This window comes from Rosa chinensis, chromosome 7 (assembly GCF_002994745.2).
Source record: "Rosa chinensis cultivar Old Blush chromosome 7, RchiOBHm-V2, whole genome shotgun sequence".
Classification (NCBI taxonomy): Eukaryota; Viridiplantae; Streptophyta; class Magnoliopsida; order Rosales; family Rosaceae; genus Rosa; species Rosa chinensis.
The window spans coordinates 24,482,890-24,494,803 of NC_037094.1; the positions used below are offsets into that span (position 1 = coordinate 24,482,890).

An 11,914-nucleotide genomic window follows, 5' to 3' on the forward strand; every position below is an offset into this window, starting at 1 on the left:
TTTGTATAAATATGAACATGGTTTCGAGTATTTAATAAGCGGAATTGTGGGGATTCAAGCTTAACGAACTAAGAGCGTTCGTAACAAATGAACTAAGAGTGTTCATAATAAACGAACTAAGAGCGTTCGTAATCAATGAACTAAGATTGTTCATAATATTCGGACTAAGAGCGTCCGCAAGCATCAAATTGTGACCATATTAAACATCAATGTTTCGGTCTAATCCAAATATTCTTGGAAATTGATTTCTTGGTAGCGTAGCTCGGAATTCTTATTAATATTAGTTTTCGTGGAAGCATTGACTCCGAAACTAATTCGTTTTTGTTTCAGCCTTTTTCAGGATGTCAAACACAAACAAACTCGATTTTGTTCCATTGGATTATGCAGGCAAAAGATACCTATTATGGGCTCAGGACGTTGAGCTCCATCTTATTTCCCGTGATCTATTGCACACAATCTAAGAGCTTTGTTCTGAAGGAACTGCTCCAGACCCTCAAACTGAGATTGACAATTCCAAGGCACTTGCCCTAATGATGCGTCATATGGATAGAGACCTCCAGTTTGAGTTCATGAATGAGGATAGCGCCATAAAGCTTTGGCAAGCACTTCGTGAACGTTATGGAAACGTTCGTGACTTCATCCTTCTGAATTTAGAAGCAGAATGGAATGATCTTCACTTCTTTGACTTTGATACAGTCATACAATTTTATTCGGAAGCTCTCCGCATCACAGGAATGATGCACTTCTGTGGCAAGACGATCACAGAAGAACAATTGATTGAGAAAACCCTCAATACCTTCCTTGTCTATGCTATGAGGTCTTGTGATTAATTTCGGACTCATATAAATGCAAGACGGATCACAAGCTTTCAAAAGCTTATTAAAGCTATGGAAATTGCTGAAAGGCAAGACAACAAGCTTGTGAGAACAGAAATTGATAGGCTTCAAGATAGCTATCCAGAGCATTGTCCCATGGCTAGAGAAAGTCGCCATAGACGTCATGATCCATATGATCAAAATGCTCATGAAGGTAGTCGCCATAGGCGACAATCACGCCACCATAGGAGCCGTGACTTTTAGGGACTAAGGGTTGGAAACCATAGAGCTAACGTTGGCCATGGTCATAATCTTCCAACGCCTCAGGTCCTAGGGACCATGCACATTGCGCCAATGCGCCTCAATTAAGGGAGAATCCTCTTCATGGTATCTATTTCTGATATGGAACGTCTGATCAATGGGCCTGAGTTTGCAATGTACCTAAGAAGGTAGCTGCCTCACAGTGGTCAAGACATCGAGTTCAAGAAGACTTTAAATCTGGCGATGAAGACAAAATGCCGCAGATTTTTATTTAGAATAATCTTTTATTTCCAAGAATTATGTAATGGTAGTTATGCCTTAAATCAATAAATTACATTTTGTTTTAACTCTTTCTCACTTGGCTCACCTAATTAAGTATGATGTCTAGGAAAGTAATTGAGATTAGTGATACTTAAGAGAGCCTCGCTCCACCGACATCTCTTCCTACTTTCCTGGTCATATTTGATTGGAGTCACCAAACGGATTGAGTGACTACAATCTGTCTAAGTTTGATTTTTATTTTTGGATTAGACTTTGGTTGTGAAACTTTGATATAATCATTGGCTATTAATAGAGTGTCGATTCTTTTACTTAATGTGTTGGACATACCTTAATTCGAACTTTATTTGAAAGATATAAGAGTCAATCGTTTTCATGTGGAAACACATTGTGAGAATGGACAAGAGTTCCTTTGCACACCCCCACACTTGAACTTTACTTGTCCCCAAGCAAACTAAATGAAACAAAATCCGAAAATCTACTAACTCACAAACATAAGTAAAATATGGTATTAGCCTTTCCAACCATAACCCTCGGAGAACTAATTATGTATATGACCATGAAGTAGATGTAAGCACAATATAAGATTTTTGAATTTGTAAGGCAATTAAGATGCACATGTGAAAAATGCTCAAGTATATGCATGTGTTGACCATGTGTCAAATCAATCCACCATAATCAAATAGGCATATAAAAGACCCGACATAACCCACTAAACTCGCATAGGTTCACTAAGTATTACCGCTCAAGTGTTTAGGAGCTATAAATATATGTGTTTCACTCAAAAGCAATTTCACAACATGCGCCGCCATATGCTTGCTCTTCGATCTCATCTCCGCTAGGTAGCTCACAACATTCAAGATCAAGATGTCTTTTATTTGGTTGTATTGGGGCTAAGGGCGAGTGGCAATAAGAAATGAAGGATAAGGAAATACAAAGTCCATAGAAATCGATGAAACAACTCTCTCTTGTAGAGACATATGACTTTTGTTTTCGAATGCTAAGGCACTCACTCTAATCCCAATGTATAACCCACTAAATAAACCATGTAATACCTTTTTTTTAACACAATTTTTTTTCTACTTTTATTTTCCTTGAACTTTCTTTCTATTTTCACAAACTTTCTCTTTTTTTTTTTTTTTTTTTTTTAAACTTATCGAGAACTTTCTTTTCTATACAAATCCACTCACCCCCACACTTATTCTTTTGTAACCTCACACTTTTGACTTTTTCTTTCTTTTGAAGCATTCAAACATAAAGTCATTCTCTCGAATCGCTTCACCAACTACCATGGAAGGGTAGGATAAAAGTGTATAGGCTAGGTAGGAATTTGTGGTGCAAATGAACAAAAAGGCTAAATATATACATCGGCTCAAAGTGGCAATCTAGTGGTAAATATCTTTGGGCACATGCTTCTTTGGCCATGGTGGTATTATGCCTAATGCCTCAATCCTTTCTATCCCATCGTAAGCTAAAAGTAGCCTCGAGAGGTCTCAAGCAAGTTCTAGATACGCAATGTCATGAAATTGTACACGAATGAAAGAATAAGTGAATGAACGATGCATACACTATCGATATAGGCACAAAAACTCACAAATAAGGGCATGCAAGTTAATCGAATAATATATTTGCTTCTCTAATTATGATGAACGAACCTAACATAGGCTATGTGCACACATATAGTCAAGCATAGATCACATATACACTTAATCACAAAACAAATTCAAAGTCCTAGATCATGCTCAATCTATCCACAATCATAACAAGTTAAGTCCATGTCTCGTCATTGGGGTTGGAAAAGACATTAACCACTAAATTCTAATTACAAAAAGCTAATCTATTTTTTTTTAATAGGCGTCCGAGCCCTCACCCCCACACTTAAAACCAACATTGTCCTCAATGTTGCAAAGTGAGCTCGAAAGCTAAAATCCGTGTTGGATTTAGGCATGAGAGTGAAGTTCGGGCGAAGGCACAAAAATTAACTATGAAAATGAAAATCTAAATGCGGAGAAAAGATACGGAAAACCCCTTTTGTAGACCTCCATTGCTCACGACCTTCGGAGAAGACAAATATGAGACACCAACCTCAAGGCACAAGGCCTTGACTTCCTCTACGTATGCTCCTCACTAGCTCAAGGTGCTCATGAAAAGATCAACTCTATTGAAAAATATGTAGTGTCTAAGAGCAATGCGTCACAAATAGCCCATCAAAGAATAAGGACAAGGGACCTTAATTAAGATCATGGCCTTGAACACATCCAACACACTCCACGACTGCCCATAGATTATCCTCCAAAGATGAAATAAAGCGCAAAAAAGTCCAATCACCCCGAGTGAACAAAACTAGTCAGTGCAGAAAACTTCCAGCAATGACCTTTCTGTCTTCAAATACCCATATCTCAAACTAAAGAATAGATAAATACGTGAGACCTCATGGAATAGAAAGTAGACTCAGAGAGCTTTCTATCCATATAAAGTGAGCCACCTATCTCCAACTGAGAAGAAATCTATAGCTGATCAAAGTTGTCAGCTTGTAATGAAGTCTTCTGCTGACCCTCAGTCACCAATACTGCAATTTCTGAAGCTCCAGAGGTGCAAAGAGGGTGAGACCAATGAGATATGAAACTAGACTCATAAGGCTACCTGAAGGTAAAATTTCACTGAAATATAAATTTTGAGTCAAAAATCGTCGGCCTCCAAACTCACTATTCTGTTCTGCAATTTTTGCTACGCCCTGTTTCTGACCTCTGTCACTTGGAACACAATATCTGAAGCTAGGAAGGTTCAAATTAAAAACTGTTATGTCACTATATAGAATACATGTGAAGATACATCTCTGAAAATTTTTATCTCAAAATAGTTTGATATGTAGAGGCTATAGGTTCTCAAAGTCACTCTATAGTAGCTGCCTCTGTTCTGACCTTCTTGCATTAACTACTAAATAACTTGAGTTCCAGTGATTCAACAGGGCTGTAATTTTGGCAGCACATAGTAGACACACAGAGATATATCTCCAAAAAATTCAGCTGAAATTAGCATGTGGATTGGAAGCTATAGTCAACCAAATTCAACTGAACTTTCTGGACAGAAAATGCTCACTGCCGAATTCATTCTTTCTCCACATTTCAATCTCCAGACACCTCCCATCCTCCCAAAAAAAATGGCTAAATAGCCTTATTGATGCAAAATAAACAAGAAAATTTCAAAACTACCTAGGGTTGCCTCCCTAGAAGCGCTTGTTTTTAAAGACCCCAAGCTGGTCTATAGAACATGGTCTCTTCAAGGTGGCTCTTTCTTTCCACCACCACCCACACAAGCTTTAGTAGAACTAGAATCTCCACAAGATGGTGCAAGAAATTTGATGTTCACCGGAGTGTTCCACTCAAGATACCCTTTCTTCTTCTTTTTCAACCCACAAATCTCCTCTATTGTCTTAATTTGATTCTTTTGCTCCTCATTTAATGGGGGATCCGCATTCACATTTAGCTCATCAAGAGGAGAAATTGCAACCACTTGGCAAAAAGAGGAAGAATTAGAAACCAATGGCTCTTGGTTGTAGTGTGGGACTTGGTTCAATGGGCCAAATATTCTATCTCTCTTTGCTTCATTGCCCTTGACCAAGTTAATAGAAAGTACACTTTTTACCACCTCCGGAGGGTAAATGGGTTCAAGCCTCTTGAGTAATACATTTTCGCCCAATACCTTCATTTTGATAGTACCCTTTTGAACATTAATTTTTATCCCTGCGGTCGCCATTAAAGGTCTACCAAGAATGATAGGTATGTTCTTGTCACAATGAGGTACATCATCCATATCCAATACCACCAAATCCACCGGTAAGTAGAACTTGTCAACCTTGATTAACACATCTTCAATGACGCCCATAGCTCTAATAATGCTCCGGTCCGCAAGTTGCAAGTATATAGGAGTAGCTTTAATAGGCCCTAGATCAAGTTTCCGAAAAGTCTCAAAAGAAATAATGTTAACACTTGAACCAAAGTCCATCAAAGCTCTATCAAAGACTTTCTCACCAATAGTGCAAGAGATAATAAAGCTCCCCGGGTCCTTGAGTTTTGGAGGGATCCGTCCTTGCAAGATAGCACTAACCTCCTCACAAATTTCAAACCGCTCATCATTCTTTATCTTCCTCTTATGGGTGCACAAGTCCTTCAGAAATTTTGCATAAACCGGCGTTTGTTGAATGAGCTCAATCAAAGGGATGTTGACATTGACCTTCTTCAAAATATCGTGCACTTCAGACATCAAGCCAAATTTCTTCTTTTTCCCACCCTTCTTCACATTTTCCTTTCTTAGCACATTAGGGTAGGGAAGTTGAGGTTCCGGTGTGCTCAAAGCAAGAAGTTGATCAAATGCGAGACTTCCGGTGGTGCCCCTAAGGGTAGTCACGGTCCCACTAGGGTTCTTAACCTTCAAGGCCTCGCCTAGTGATGAATAGATCGGACCACTTCTATCACTAGAGCTACCATGAGCATGTAGGTCTTCCTCCTTATTCCTCCCCCTTTTTCTCTTGTAGTAGATGGCTCAAACTCATTAGGAGTGGGTCTAATGTCATTAAGAATCTTTCTAGAGGTGTCATCGGTCTTAGATGGGTCCCTAGCCTTCATGGCCTCACCATCTAATCTAGGATCCGAGACATCCTCATCCCTAGAAGTGTTCTTTCCCAATAAAGCTCTTTCTTTGCCACTATCAATCAAACAATATTTTCTCTCACCATTCTCAAAGGACAAGAAATGACTTGGATACACATTTACGCAAGCGTACGTATCATTGTCAAGATAGGGAAATATTATGCCCAAAGTTTATCGTACCATGGGGATTAGTGGCTAACCCACAATCCTTGGGTAATTGGAACTAAAGACACTTAGCAAACAAAGAAAAGAAAAAAGAAAATAAATAAAAATGTTAATCTAAGGCACCAAGCCTTAGCAATGCTCGGCTTTGATTTTCACCAAAGCCTAATCAAAACTAAGAACCTAGTGGTGGATATGCACAAATGAGTGGATGAGTTCAATATTTGGGAGTTGATTTCAACTTAACAAAAAGATAATGAATGTAAAGCAATAAAAATAAAAAAAGAAATGTAAACAATAAAAATGAGAATGTTGGGTGTTAGGGAGGTTCCTTCACCCAAATCTCATGTGTCGGAAGCTAATCTAATATAGATGCATATTTCCTATTTTGGCGGTAGTCGTATCCAAGGCGGTTCAAGGCTCAAGGACCGAAATTCCCTTTCATGGTATTCCTACTCCGGTTCAAGGGCCGTAGGGACTCACTTGGCATGAATTAGAGCCGATTCAAGGGTCACTAATTCACATCAAGAGGCGTAGAGATCGAGGAATTAGACTACTAAGCGACCCGTCCGCGCAATCACGCAACGGGTGTAAATCACCATGCTTATAACCCCTCGAATACGAAATTGAAGGTTTCTAGCTTAGGAATTAGAGGGGTCAAGCCTCTAACTCCATCCTAGACATGCTCAAAATACACACCCTAGAGTTGACTAGGCTCCTAGACATGCATTTTAACCCAACAAAAATAGATATAAACATCCATCATATGAAAATTGCATCATTACATTAAATTAAACATCTTTTACACAAAATTTGGGTTAGGGACACAACCCTAAAACCCAACAAAGAAATTACTCACAACCCATAACTATGAACATCAAAGATACAAAATTCAAAGAGAAAAGATTATAGAAGTGTAGGAGAACACAAAGGTAGCCACAATTAGCTAGGGAGCTAAAATGACTTCCCTTGAATTACAACTCCCACAAATACCTAAAGCTTGAATCTTGTAGCTTTTGATGAATCTTTGAAACTTGTGTGAGAAATTCTATGAATACCCCAAAGAAAACTAAAACTACTATGAAAAATAGAGGAGGAGAGAGAGAGAGAGCAGCCCAAAAGGGCTGCTTCTGTTTTTGGTGTGGCTGCGACTCCTGTTGTTGTGTGAGTGTCCCCCCCCCCCAGGGAATTAGGTCGTGGGTCAATATATATTGTGAAGAGAAAAGGATGTGTGGCTGTGCGGAAGAGGAGAAAGAATGGGTTGGTAGTCTGCCATGTGTTAGCCATTAATTGGCTCAATCTAATCAAACAAAATGTGCTGCACGTACGTGATAATAACAAAAGGAGGAGGATTGGTCACTAAGGATTAATTAAGCAAAGGTTTGCTTAATTAAATGGTCAACACGTGCAGCATCCATTTTCTTCTTTCATTTTCATTTTCTTTTATTATTTCATTTTTCTTCTCTTCCACCAAATACCAATACATGAACTTCACACCCTGATGACGTTGACCTTAGTCAACCCATTGATCGACCGTTAACTTTTCTCATCTTTTTGTCGGAAATTCTAAGTTGGTTCAATTTTGCACTATTTTCTCTCGGTTTCCGCAACTCCGCTTGTTACCTACAAATAAATAAAAAATAGATTAATTACATAATAATTGACATGGGGATTAACTTAATTCTAGTGTTTTAGATATAATTACACGCATAAAATGCTTGTAATCAAGAAACCATAACCACTATCAAGAATAGCTCTTCCGGAAGGTACATTTTCTTCCCTTCCGGCTACCTTATCCACCCCCTTATTTCTTCCTTTTGCATTCAAAGTCACATCACCCACTCCATATTTACCGGAAGGTACATTTTCTTCCCTTCCGGTCCCATCCTCCTTATAATAAAAAGAATCATGATATGTATGCAATTGATCATCAACAACACGGCGAAGATGTACATATTCTTCCCTCTTGACCCCATATAAATGAAAATCGTCATCATGCACAAATAAAGGATTTGTATGGAAACTAGAAGATGTGGGCATGTATACATGATTATCATATAGCTTTCCCGAACGTAAAGTGGTGACGGCATTGCATTCATGGACTTTTCCTCTTGGATTTGGCTCCGGTTGTGAAGGTAGGGCTCCTTGTGGACGTGCTCCAAGCTCTTTTTCCATTTGACCCAATTGAACCTCCAACTTTCCCACACATTGTGCAAGTGAACTTTGACCTTGAGCAAGAATACTAAGAGTTTGATCGGTCTTTGCTTGGCTTTGTGTAAGAGAAGTATGACTTTGAGCTAGGGTGGTCAATATATCATCCATATGAGACTTCTTTGGTTCCAGTAGTTGTGGTGCTTGTCTATTTTGAAATCCGGGAGGAGCATTTTGTGTAGAATTGGCAACTCCAAATGAATGGGAACTTTGACCAAACCCTTGAGTATCATGTGGGGCTCCTCCATAAGTATGTGTGGCACCAAAAGATGGCCCTTGGCCTTGAGAATTGTAACTAGATGCTTGCTGCCCATAATGTTTTTGTCCACCAAATTGCATGATCCCATGACCGTGGGGACTAAAAGATGAAGAATTAGGGCCTTAATTCCCTCCATATGAATGAGAACCAACTTGGTGTGCATTAGAGGACCCTCCACCATCTCTCCATGAGAAATTTGGGTGGTTTCGCCAACCTGGATTATATGTAGTAGAGTAAGGATCATTTCTTGGTGGCCTTTGATAAGAACTAACCGCTTTAACTTGCTCCTCAACAAATTCCAGAAATTGTGAAGCCAAGTGACAATCATGAGTAGAATGATGAGGGGACTCACAAATCAAGCAAAGATATGAAGAACTAACACTCTTGACATGTGAAGAAGAAGTAATATTACCCTTTTGTGCTTGAAGAAGCATCTCAAATTTCTTGTCAATCTTTGCTTCAAGCCTTTCAAGCGTAGAACTCATAACTCTATCATCTCTAGAAACATGAGAAACATCACATACACCTCTACCATGAGGCTCCATATCAACTCGGCCTCTAGATGTGGTGTGGTCATCTCTACCTCCTCTTCTCCTTTGATGATTATCCCATTGACCGGATTGTGTAGCCACTTCCTCACAGATATCCAAGCGGCATTAGGACCTTTTTTTAGAAAATTTCCACCCGATGCATTATCCAATCTCCTTCTATCATCAATAATCAACCCATTGTAGAAAGATTCACAAAGAAGCCACTTGGTGAGTCCATGATGATGGCAACCTAACTCAATATCCTTGAAGCGTTCCCATGCATCATAAAAAGTCTCATTATCCTCTTGAAAGAACTTGGTCAAGCTATCCCGCATATAAGTAGTCCGATGATGTGGATAATATGCATTCAAGAAGACACTTTGCATATCAGCCCAAGAGAGAATGGATCTTGGCTTAAACTTATGAAACCTTGTGCGTGCTTGATCTTTCAAAGAAAATGGGAATAATCGAAGCTTCAAACCTTCCAAAGTTAATCCTCCCAAGTGCATAGTGGAACATATGGCATCAAACTCAATTATATGATCATATGGCCTCTCACTAGCCATGCCATGGAAAGTAGGTAGAATAGACAACATGTTAGGCTTGATCTCAAAGTTGGCATTTGTCGGAGGAAGCACAATGCAAGATGGAGCATTCACAATACTAGGACATGAATAATGGCTCAAGGGAAGCTCCTCCTCATCTTGTGGTTCTTGACGCTCGTTAGCCATATCTACTACAAAATTGACAATAAACTAGAGGGGTGAGAAGAGAATGAAAAATAAAAAGTATTATTAAAATGAGTAAATTAACAAGCAAGAAGTGAAAAAAAAAAAAAAATTAATAATAATAATAATAAAAAAAGGTAAACAAATAAATAAAGAAACAAGAAATAAAATAAAAGTATGCTATAAGTGACCCTAAATGCCAATTACCAAGGGATTAAGATCCAAAGACCCTAATCCCCGGCAACGGCGCCATTGACTTGATGCATATGCTCTCGCAAGCGTACGAATCGTTGTCAAGTAAGGGAAGTATTAAAACCTTGATTATCGTACCTCGGGGATTAGGTGTTGAACCTAACCGAGGTAATTAGCGCTAGAATCACTCAAATGCATACAATGAAAATAAAATAAAATAAAGAAAAATAAAATAAAATAAAGTAAAATAATATTCACAAGGCACCAAGCCTCGGCAATGCTCGCCTTAGCTCACATTAAGCCTAATCAAAGCCACTAACTTGTAGCCCATTGAGTTATGCACAATGGAAGGTAGAATTTTGTTTGGGATTTTTGAATTGAGAATTAACTAATTAAATGCAAACTAAAATAAAGGCAAACAACTAATTATCAAGCAAGAAATTAAATTCGGATTTCAAATTAATGGAAACATGGGAGTGTCGGGTGATTCACACTAACTCTCTTGCAAATATCGATGCCAATTTCACAAATGCATGCATTTCCTATATGTGTTGAGTCTCGTATCTAGTACCGGTTAAGGCTACTAAACCAATTTTCCTTTCGGTGTATTGATTATGCCGGTTAAGGCCACAATCAACTCTCTAATTTGGGCATTACGCCGGTCAAGGCCGCAATATCCAAAATTAGAGGCCTAGAGAGCAAGATAATAGAGACTCAAGCAAGCTTAGCTACAATTAAGCTAGCTAATGGTCACCACACTCAAATCCTAGATACCACAAGACTAATAAGTTGTCAATTTATCAATCTATTCATCACAATTGCCCACAACATAATTTCAAAGGGTGACAAAACCTAGAAACATGCTTCTAAGGACCAATAAATTCGGATTTAAAGCATACACAATGGAAATTGCATTTATTTCATTTAAAGCATCAATATTTACACAAGATGAGTTAGGGCTTCACAACCTATCTCCCAAAATTGAACTACTCACTACCCATACTCAAATACATCATCCAATATATAAGAAATTTAGAGAAATGATAGAGGAGAGAGGGAACACAAATTAAGCTCACAATTTGCTATAGGCAAATATGAACCAAACTTGATATTAAGTCCCCACTCTTACCAAAGCCAAAATCCCTTGTGGTGATGAAACCTTGATGATGTGAAGTGAAAGCTCCTTGATTTTCCCTTGAAAATGGTAGAGAATGATAAATTGGAAAGAGAAAGAATGAGAGAGTAGATGGAAAATGGAGGAGAGGTCTCTAAATTCGGCCAAAAAGCCTAGAGTGTAGAAAAATGGGTCTTAAGCTTGTGCAATGTGTGTGCAAAGGTGTTTAAATACCCCTTGGGTTCTAGGGTCAAGATTGGACTTATACTCTAGATCCAAAGACTCAAAAACAAGTAGAAAATAGGTAAAATGAAAAGACTAAATAACCTAATAAAAATGTAGAGAATTAGAAGTGTAGAAAACATTTTGGAAAATATCAAGAAAATAGGAGGGCAAAAGTGTAAGTGAGTGTGTGCCTAGTGTGAACACAAATAAATTTCTTCATCCACATGTGTGATGTGTGCGTGTAAGGTGTGTGGTCCACTAATTATTATTATTATTACATCAATTTTGAATTTGAAATTTGAATACAATGATGTAACACTAATGAGCTTGGGTCTTCACTTGTGTGCTTCTTTGGTCTTGGGTCTCGGACTTCTTGCTATTGGGCAAAGTTGACTTGGTTGACCCGATGGTTAATCAGTTGACTTTTCGTCTTTTTGTCGAAAACCCCATTCTGCTCCAATTTTGCACAACTTCTTCCGAAATCCATAA

General features: G+C 38.5%; 1 pseudogene; it reads left to right on the forward strand.

The window, feature by feature from the left end:
• The first annotated feature begins 9,397 nt into the window (after positions 1-9,397).
• Positions 9,398-9,510, forward strand: LOC112181108 (annotated as a pseudogene).
• Positions 9,511-11,914: the final 2,404 nt, after the last annotated feature.